The sequence below is a fragment of the Macaca thibetana genome, chromosome X, assembly GCF_024542745.1.
Source record: "Macaca thibetana thibetana isolate TM-01 chromosome X, ASM2454274v1, whole genome shotgun sequence".
In the NCBI taxonomy this organism is placed as follows: domain Eukaryota; kingdom Metazoa; phylum Chordata; class Mammalia; order Primates; family Cercopithecidae; genus Macaca; species Macaca thibetana.
In genome coordinates, this window is record NC_065598.1 from 126,091,874 (window position 1) to 126,102,199 (window position 10,326).

General features: G+C 45.3%; 1 long non-coding RNA gene across 1 annotated transcript in view; it reads right to left on the reverse strand.

Annotated features, from left to right (window-relative positions):
- LOC126945709 (uncharacterized) overlaps nucleotides 1-9,785 on the reverse strand; it is a 40,857-nt gene extending 31,072 nt beyond the window's left edge. Inside the window, exon 1 of the long non-coding RNA XR_007722536.1 lies at nucleotides 9,684-9,785. This is a non-coding gene — a long non-coding RNA (uncharacterized LOC126945709). The remainder of the gene's footprint in view (nucleotides 1-9,683) is intronic.
- Between the last annotated feature and the right edge of the window lie 541 nt (nucleotides 9,786-10,326).

Genomic DNA, 10,326 nt, shown 5'->3' on the forward strand with positions numbered 1-10,326 from the left:
AGCCCAAAAGGTTTTGTGGAAGGCCAGCACAAACGAAAAATAATGAATTCTTATGCAGGAGCCTTTTGCGTAAATGGGAGTTCACAGTACAAATGTAAGAAATATTATTAATATTCCCAATATAACAGTAATGATCACTCTTTAAAGCTTGTTCTATGGAGTGCCACGGCTAGAGGTTGACACATCATCTCGGATGGTGCGAAACATCCCCAGGGTCCATCTGCATTCAGAACCACAGCCCACATTCTTCTCCCCCTTTACGGAGACCTCGCTCTCCCAGAGTCACACACATAATTTAGCCTTCGGTGAAATGATTCTGACGCTATAGCGGCTCCCTGGAGAATGGATGCTGTGCGGAGGCGGGCAGTGTGGGCTCCTGACTTCAAGCTGCAGCAAGGCGAGGAATTGATACATCTCCTAAGCTCCAAGGGCTCAACTCCTTTGGAGATGAGAAGGGCTTTGTCAAAGTCTGATGGTTATTAATAATTCTCTCAACCGAAGAGAGCCCCGTGCTTATCAATTGACAAGTATTTAGTGAGAACCCTCTGTGGGGGATCTAAAGAGGTTTGGCAGAGCTGACAATGTGGTTGAGGAGACAGACCACAGACATAGAAAGATTATTGACAATAAAAGCAGTCCCTTCAACAAAGAGATGCTAGCAGCTGAAGCAAAGTGGAAAAAAATGTAGAATCAGGAGACCTGACATTACAATCTCTCTGAAACTTGGTTTCCCTATCATCTTAGAAAGGCAGCCTGCTATCATTAAAAGAATGTTCACTTTGGAGTCAGACCAACCTGACTTAAAATTTCAATTACCTCAGAAACTAACTAGGGATCATTGAACCAGTTACTTAACTCCTATGGGGCACAATTACCTTATGTATAAATTGAGATATAATAATAGCCCCCACCTCATAGTGTTGTGGTGAGAATTAAATGAAAGCACACATGTAAAATGCTAAACATAATGCCTGGCACACAGTAAACATTTAATAATCTGTTCTTCTTATTATAATATGCAAGGGGAAAGCAGAGAATGCTTGGAAATAGAAGGGTTTTATTTTCCTCTTCAGCTCTTTATATGCGTGACATTAAATTTCATATGAATGCAAACCAAAAAATACTTATATGTAAACAATAATTATAATATCACTGTATGATACCTTTTATATGCCTCCCCAGTATTGCTCACTAAATTTGGTATGATCAAATTTACAGAACAGTGAAATAGCAGAGGAGACAAATTATATGCTCCTTGTGATCTTGAATTCCTTTCTGAGCTTCAGTTTTCCCATCTGTATAATGTGGCTAAGAACACCTACTTCACAGTGCGGTTGTGAAAATTAAATTAAAATGTGTATAAAGCACTAGGCAGAAAACAAACATTAGCTCCCTCCTCTTCTCTCATCTATAAAAATGAGAATAAGAAAAAATCATCCTCACAGGGTTATGATGAGGATGAAGACAGGCAAATACACAGGAAATGCTTGTAAACTGTAAGATCTCCCATAATAGTCTTTACAGAACATTTGAAGTGTACCAGGCATTGTGCAATTAACAAATGTTAATCAATTAGGTAAACATTACTTAAGTGTCTACTATATGGAGGACACTATTTTAGGTATTGTGAGTGATCCAGAAAGATAAGGGCCATCAGAGTAGTTGAGCCCCTCCACATAAGAATAGAGCATTGAGGACAGGACCTGAGCAATGCTCCCATTTAGGGTACCAAAGGAGAATGCAGAGCTAGAAGGAGAAATCAGAGGTAAGAACACCAGTATAGCACAGTGTCCTCAGAGCCAAGGGAAGAGTGAGTTTCAATAAATAGAGACTTACAATGTAGCATTGTGCAAAGAATGAAAATAAAAATAGGACAGAGATGTGTCCCCTTGGAGTAGGCCTCCAAAAAAACATTGGTAACAGTATTGAGAGGGGCTGTGTGTGTGTGCAAATATGGAGGGGGTAGGAGCTGTCTTGCGTGGATGGCAGGAGTGTTTCTCCAGCATGGCTGCTCTCTGGTCCTAGGCAGATGCATCTCTGATGGCACCTTCCTGCCTTACCGCTTAGTTTTCAGTCTCATAACTCTCCTGGGATCTGAAGGGTAGAACAGCAGGACAGTTATAAGCCCTGGTGCTTGATAGCAGGAGAGGGTGTTGGGCCACAGAAGTCAGAAGAGGGGGTCCTTGGGCGGGGCCCAGACCCAAAGTAGCTCAGAAGATAAAGTCAGTCCTTGGTATCTTTTGTCCTAGGGCCAATTTTGGTGTTCTTATGGTGCCTGGGATGGAGGAATGCAGGGAGGGAAGGGCAAACAACCCCTTAGTTAGGGAAATCTAGGGCTCTGGAGCTAGCCTTGCATCTTTGTTTAAGGCGTGGGTTGTCCCAAGATTGAGTTATAATGGAGAAAGACCTATTTGCATTGACAAATGGCACTTAATGAAGGGAATGATTAAAAGTGAGGAAGCTACAGGCTCAGAAATGTCAGTGGTTGTTGTACAAGAGAATTCCTTTATTGCACGTTCCTCTCCCCCTTCTCCCTCCTCCTTTTTGTTCCCTCCCGCTATTGCTCATCATCCTTCTTCTCCTCTGCCCTCTTCCTGCTTGCTCCATCCACCTCCACCCACAGCAACTGATGAGATTTCTCATGATCTATAGTCAAATGCCATTAATCCCGACAGGCTCACGAGGGTCCACCTAAGCTGTCCCATGAACCAATCCTGTGAGTAGACAGACCAGGGGACGCAGCGGGCAGGCAGCCCCCCACCCCGCCCCCTCACGAGAAATGGCAGTTAAACCAATAAACCAGAGTGGTTGTCCCTAAAATAATCAATAAATCACTTGGGGTCCAAGAGAGGTGGAAAGCTCCCCAGCAAACAGTGCTCAGGATATTTTCCATGACCTTCTCTGCCTTGAATGTCCATGGCACACTAGCCAGGACTGACTCTGCTCTCAAGGTGCCGCTCCCAGATTCCACCTGGCCCTCTCAGTTTCAGAGGGAGGTAATTCATTCCAATGGGATGTGACAGGTGCCGTCTTCAGGCGCCTGGCTCAGATCCCAGCAGCAGGGACTGTCGCTGACTGCAAATCCCCCAAGTGCCACGCTGGTCTGAAGAAAGCAAGCCCTGGGGTGGGCAGATGACCTTTCAAGAACCCAGGAAGCCAAAGTGGGATAACAGTGTGATGTAATGGACCGAGCCCTGGACTAGGATGCTGGACACCTGGCTTTTAGTCCCTTTTCAGCCACTAACTTGCTAGGCGATGTTGGGTAAGTCATTTTCCCTTTCTGGATCTCAGTGCCTCCTTCCCACCGGCCCCCGTGATGAGAGGAGGTTGGACTAGATTATCTCTAATGGCACTTTCAACCCTGATAAGCAAGTTTTGAAATTAAAGAAAACATTATTTTTTGAAAATTGCCAGCTCTAATTAGAATTTGTTTAAGGACTCCTCTCGGTCTCTAATTTAAGCTGCTTGGCCATCAAATCCTTCACTCTAAACTCCAATGCAGTACAGGCAGCCACTTACCAGCACCCAAGCTCCATCTAAGACATCACAACCACTCACAGGTGTAGCCTTCCCCTCCTGCAGAGCTAGTTCTGTGTTTGGGGCCAGGTCATCCTGATAGAGTCCTGAGGTAGAGCACCGTGGGAGGGATGTACCACTAACTCTCAGATTTTAGAGTAAACCGGTGAGGTGGCTGCCTGGGAGGAGATTCCCCTTAACTTTGTATTTTCAGACTTTTAAACATATGGTAAATTTGAAAGAACAGCACAATAAATACTTGTGTGTATATATATATGCACAATAAATTCTCTATATAATATATAGATATATATATTTATCTATCTATATAACATGAATATAAATATATATATACACACACACACACACACACTCACACACTTGAAAATATGTTGCAGATATCATGACATTTCACTACTAAGAATAAAATGTACTTAGCTGGGGAGATTCTCAGGCTTTCTAAGGGCTTTGGAATTCTCTGCAAGGTGAAAGTCTCCAAGTTTTGGAGTCCAAGGGAGGGGTCAAGAGACATATAAGATCTAAGGCCAGATTTTAGGCTGGATATGGGTAGTGTGAGAGGGAGCCCTGCACAAAAGAAGGAAGCACAAAAGTGGTTCAAGAACAGGTTCCAAACAAACAAAAAAGGCAGTGACTTTAGGCAAGTCACTCCCCTTCCTCAAACTTTAGTTTCTTCCTCTATAAAATGAGGGTTGTGCTAATCTCTGTCCTGCCAACCTCCCAAAGCTGTATGCAATTCAGATTGAAAATACATATGAGAGTACGTCGGGAGCTGATACACTTAAATATATAAAGGCAAGTGCTTTGCAGGGATGACCTTCAGAGGTAGTAAAGCCCAGGAGTCTATGGCAACACATAGAAGTGGACGGTCCCCCTGCTGAGCCCCTAAACTCTTGTTATCGAAAGCCATAGAATTTTCATCTAGAACGGAAATGTCAGTGGCTTGCATGTCTTGTAGTTTTTCAAAGGCATAAGCACACACTTGAGTTTTTTCTAGTTCTTTTTTCAGATAACTCCATTTTCTTATTGATTATGGCACAAAACTAAAAGAAAACCTCCCCATGCTTTTTGTTCTTTCTGACTTTTTTTTTTCTGTGCCCCCCTTAGTTCCCACCATTCTCCCTACCCCACCCGGTCGAGACTTCTGGAGTTGGAAAATTCTCTCATCCTGCCTACCCCTAGCTCAAAGAGCAAAATGCTTTACAAAATTAAGTGAGCATTTGGGATTTTTAACTTGATTTTATCTTTTCATTCAACCAGAGGGGTATGTGTGTGGGAGATGCACTTGTCAACTAAAAGCAATTTCTCTGCCTCCTTGGGGACTGAAGCGTAATCGTTGCTCTGTCTTTCTGGTGTCAGGATGAAACTTGCATTTTCCTGAGTGGTGTCAGCACACTGACAGACAGCTCCTGGGATCTAGCAAGGAGTACCGAAAAAGAATGGGCAGGGGGCGAGAGATGTGGAGGCTGGTCTCAGCTCATCTCTTCTCCCCGGGTGACTTTGGGATAGTCACTTACTTTGCCTCACTTTTCTAAATCTAAGAAAATGGGAATAATTCTCTCCCATATCTACCTCACAAAGATGGTGCCAGGACTTTGTCAGGTTTCAGTGATATGAAAATGTTTAGAATTAATAGAGCTATGGGAAAAAAGTGCTGCGGAAGGAGTGTACCCCTAGAAATGCTGTTAAGTAGCTAGAAAGGAACTTCAAGATTTCTCTGTATAACCCCATTTGAGAAATGAGGAAATTGAGGCCCTTCTGAGGTTCAAAGCGGTCCCCCGAAGCACCCGTGATTTAACTGACACGTTTACCATTTGCCCAGTTAAGTCTTTCACAAATAGAAAACCAGGGAGGCGGGGTCTTGAGGTCCTGGGGCTTGGAGTCCCTTTTAGAGAACAAATATGATCCCTGTGCACTCTGTGTGGACCTTCTGATAGGGCTTCTCAAAAGGACATGCTGGGGGGCAGGGTGCTGATCTGCCAATTTCCTTCATGGGCCCAGAGATAAGTACTTTGTTATCTCATTCCTGAAAATGCAGAGACCTTCCTAACAATCTGTAGAGCAGGGGTGTCCAAGTTTTTGGCTTCCCTGGGCCACTTTGGGAGAAATGTTGGGCCATACATAAAATATACTAACACTAATGATAGCTGATAAGGTAAAACAAATGGCAAAAGAATCTTATAATGTTTTAAGAAAGTTTACACATTTGTGTTGGGCCGCATCCAAAGCTGTCCTGGGTTGCATGTGGCCTGTGGGTCATGGCTTGGACAAGCCTGCTGTAGAGGGAGGTGGGCGGCAGGACTGAGATTCCCACTTCATAGAGGAGGAGCCTGAGGCTCATGTTGGGAAGCAGACACACATTCACCCAGCCAGTCAGCCAGTAAGTCCAGCCTCACTCTTGGTATTTTAACTGCCCTTTCCACTGTGCTCTCTTGCCTGATGCAAGGAACCCAACAAGTAGAAAGTTCAAATGAAATAACCTGACTGGGAAGTGCTATGTAGACATATACACAAGGATTCTTAGAAAATCCAAATGAATGACTTGTATGGAGTATGCTCATTTTGAACACACCTAGGCCCTGTGAGGAGTCATGTTTCAAGGTTTGGTCAATTTTCCATGCTACATATTTCCCCATGCACCCAAAAGAAGTAGAGTGGGGTTAAAGTGACCAGTTTCCCTATTTGGTTGCCCCAGTGTTTCTTGTGGCTAGGGTGCTGCAGTGTTCCCTGTAGCTACGGTGCAATGGGAGGGTTTGCAGGGAAAGACTTCTTTCTTCTACATTAGAGTTTCTCTAGCTTTAATGGGCATAAAACCCCCATGAAGGGCCTGTTAAAAGTACTATTTTCTAGTCTCCATGCCCAGAAATTCTTGTTTAGTAGGACTGGAGTGGGAGCAGGGAATCTGCATTGTTATATGACATTCCAAGTGATTCTGATGCATCTGGTCCAATGGATTGTACTTTGGGAAACACTGATCCACGACAAGGTTTAAGGGCCTTTAATTCCTACAGTCCCATTTAAGTAGCAATTATATGCCCGGGTGTCAAGCACTTTTGGGCTTCAGGAAAAAAGTTAAGAAGGTCTGAAGCCTATCTTCTAAAAGTCAGCAAACCCCCAGATTCACTTCATCATTGTGGCTAAAGACCTCTGGGAAGACAATGACCCAAGCTAGGAGCAGGATGCTTGGCTTTTAATTGGAATTACAATAGAAGACGCTTAAGCAGCAGCAAACTGTCAAACTGTAGGTCTTGGACTGTCAGAGTGAGGACAAAGATGTCCTATGTGTCCCTTGTGAACACATACCGTGGGATGAGGGATTACAGGTCCAAGCTAGCAGGTTCCTGGCTGCTCAATGGGGGCACTAAGAACTCCTACGTCCTCAGAAAGGAGGAGTCATAACTTGTTATGTGCTCCTGCACAGGAAGGGAATTCTGCATTTTACTCACAGGCCAACTTTCTCAGCCTTTTCTGGGTCACCAAAGCCAGCCCAAGTGCCCTGTGCCACTGGCACAACCCCAACCTAAGGGCCTTCGCCATTCCCCTGTCTAGCCTAGTCCTTTATTCAGCAGAGACAAAGTTGTAGATTTTTTTCTAAGTAGGATTTTCTAACTCCAGAAAATAATATATGTTTATTAAAGAAAAACTGGAGAATACTAAGATATGAAAATAATAAAACAGTTAAAAATTGCCCATAATTGCATTACCTAAATACAATCACGACTCAGATTCTGGTGTGTTTCCTTTTAGCCTTTTATTCTGTATATAGGTTTATTATTTATTTGTGCTGTTTATATTACAGTGTGCACACATTTTGCATCCTGCCTTTTTTTCATTTAAAAGTATCATACGTGTATTTTCAGATTATCATATAAGCTTCTAAATTATACACTTAAAAATAATTGCATAATAATTCATTGAGTGAATCAACATTATTTGCATAGCTCAATATCTGGCACCTAGAGGACATTTGATAAATATTTGTTGTATGAATTAATGGATTGATGGATGAATGCATTTCCTTATTATGTCTATTATGTCCTTCTACCCCAGGATATTTAGTTAAGGATAAAGATTTTCAAAGGGAATGTAACACTAAGTAATTAAGTGGCAGAGTAGGCAGGTCAAAGAAAAGGGACAGGGCAAAATTGCTAACTTAGTTACTAAATCAATTTTTTAAGCATTTCTGACCTCTGTATTTTCTCTTCTCTTTTTTCCCAAAAGAGTAGATGCTTTGGTCCACCTGGAGCTTTTTCCATAGCTATTAATATACCCATTTTACAGGTGAGGAAACTAAGCTTCAGCGAGATTAAATAACCCTCCCAAGATTACATGGCTAGAACATAGCAGAATTGAGCTTCCAATCTAGGTTCGTGAGTTTCTGTAGCTTTGTTCCTTTACCACATTACACCTCTTGAGGAAAAGGCAACAAAGAAGGACAGCTGTCATGGGTTTGTACCTCATGCAGAGCTGCCCTGGAAGCAGAGCAATTTCAGTTTCCAAGGACTCTTGGATTGGACCAGGCAGGCAGATTTTGTGCCATGAGGGAGCCCAAAAAAAGCTCATTCAGTTGGGAAAAAAAAGGAACCCATTGAGGCCCTTTCAAAAGCTGGTGCTGGATAAGCTCATGGGAAGAGGTAAGGCTGAGATTTCAATATCCAGGGCCTGAAACTGGACATTTCTAGATGTCAGGCTTGTTTGGCTTGGATGACTAAGTATTTGTAAAGCAGAAATTGGTAAAAGAGCAGGTCTGGTGAGTGTTTGTTGTCTGTGATTGCTTTTAGAAAACAGAGAAAATTGGAAATGATTTAGAAATTGGTACAAAGGCAGAGAGGTACCATGTTTCCCAGAAAGGAAGGAAAATGAGTGGAAGACCTTTAAACTCTGAAGATAGCTCTGCTTTGCTAAGAATTGTATGGCAAAGTATGGGCAATTTTTCCATTTTATGCACCCCTTTTGCCGCGTTAATGCTAATATCAGTGGTTAGCAAAGCAAATATAATAACTGCTCTCCCCAACGGATCCCATGATTGAGGCTTCCACTCCTCTGGCCTGCAATCGAGATGTTGGAAGAAGATTTTCCATATTTCTTTCTACCTCCTCACTAGCATTTTGATCAACAGAGCCCCGTTCTCCCAGTGGAGAAAAACAAGGCACAGAGTCATGTCTGTACAGCTACCAATGGCGAATTGGGAGGGAAATTAATTTGGGCCCCTGGGCTTGAAGTAAAAAGGAAATTTCGGTTAGACGCCCTTCCTGCCCAATGTGGTCCATCTCTGGTGGCTGCTTCCACCCCAGGATTTGGGGGGCAGGGCTGTTTTTACCACCACCAGAGGCCCCAAACACTGAACCCATTGTGGCATGTGCTCCCATATGTATTTAAAATGTAAAAATACAAAGCCATAAAAGAAGTGTAAGAAAATCCAACACAGTACCACCCCCCGTTGAAATATCAAATATCAAATTCTTTCTAAAAATAAATGTTGGTCCCCCTCCCATATCAGTGCCCTGAGCAAAAGCATTGTCAGTGGAATCTGTAAGTCGGCAGCAAGTGGGGGGTACCCATATTTGTACATACTTGACACTGGGTTCTTTTATCTCAGTTGATGATCAACCCCCTCAATACAAATGTTCCCAGGCAGGAGAGCATCTCCCTCTTCCCTGCAGAATTCCCAGGACAAGGGAAGTAAGATTACTCTCAGATATGGGGCTTCTTGGGGGAGGCGGCAAAATCATTTTTCCTACTCACATTCTTGGTCCTCTAGAACAGAGCAGTGATTTAAATCAGACTTGGAGCTACTCGGGGCTGAGGTGATGCCTGCCCTAAGAGAGGGGTTAAGGGTGGGGGTGGGAGGGTCCCTAAGGGCTGAGACATCAACTCCCCTTTAGATTCAGGGATCCTGGGGGACACACTGCTTCCCGCTTAGACTAGGCCTCTTGAGGGCTGAGATGACGCTCCGCTAAATCGTGGAGTTTTCTAGAGCTTGGGATACAGTCTCGTCCTCAGATCTGAGGCTCCCTGGGACAGGTGCGCTACCTCGCCTTCAAATTCCAGCCTTTGGGGACAGGCCTGCTTTTATGTGCCCAATCAAGGGCTCCTGGGGAGGGGGTGGGGGACAGGGACCTTCCCTCCCTCTCAGATTTGGGGCTCACCAGGGCTGAGATAGCGTCTCCCCTCAGGCTCTGGGCTCCCTGGGGTAGGTGCAAGGTCCCGCCCTCAGAGTCAGAGCTTCCCCGGACAGGAGCTGTGTGTCTCGGCCTCCCTTCGCGTGGGGCAAGGGGCTGCGGGACCAGCGGCCTCTCTTCTGGCAGGAGGGCGGGGGGGTTCCCCTGAGGCCCTGCCCCCTTCGTGACATGCTCGAGGTGTCCGGTGACCGAGACACTCTTAGCTGGGTGCAGGGTGCGGCTCAGGGCGTGGTCACCGGGGGCTACTTAGGGCGGCCAGTGCGGGGGACGACGCAAAGGTTAACTGCGAGCTGCCGGGCACTCAGCGCGGGTCATGGCGTGGATACTGGACTGCCTTTTCGCCTCGGCCTTTGAGCCCCGCCCCCGCCGTGGTGAGTTGGGCCCACCGAGTCGGGGGGCTGGGGTGCTCGGCCGGGGGCGGCCGGCGGCTGCAGCCCCGGCTGGGCGCCCTGGGGCTTGGCTGGTCGCCCCCTTGCCTCCCTTCCTGCTGGCTTTTAGCTAATTGTTCCTGGCTCAAGGGACTGCCCCGTCGAGGCCCCGCATAAATCACCAGCTTTGCCGGGAACCGCGAGCAATCGCGCTAATGGCTCGGCGGTACGCGGGACGAGCG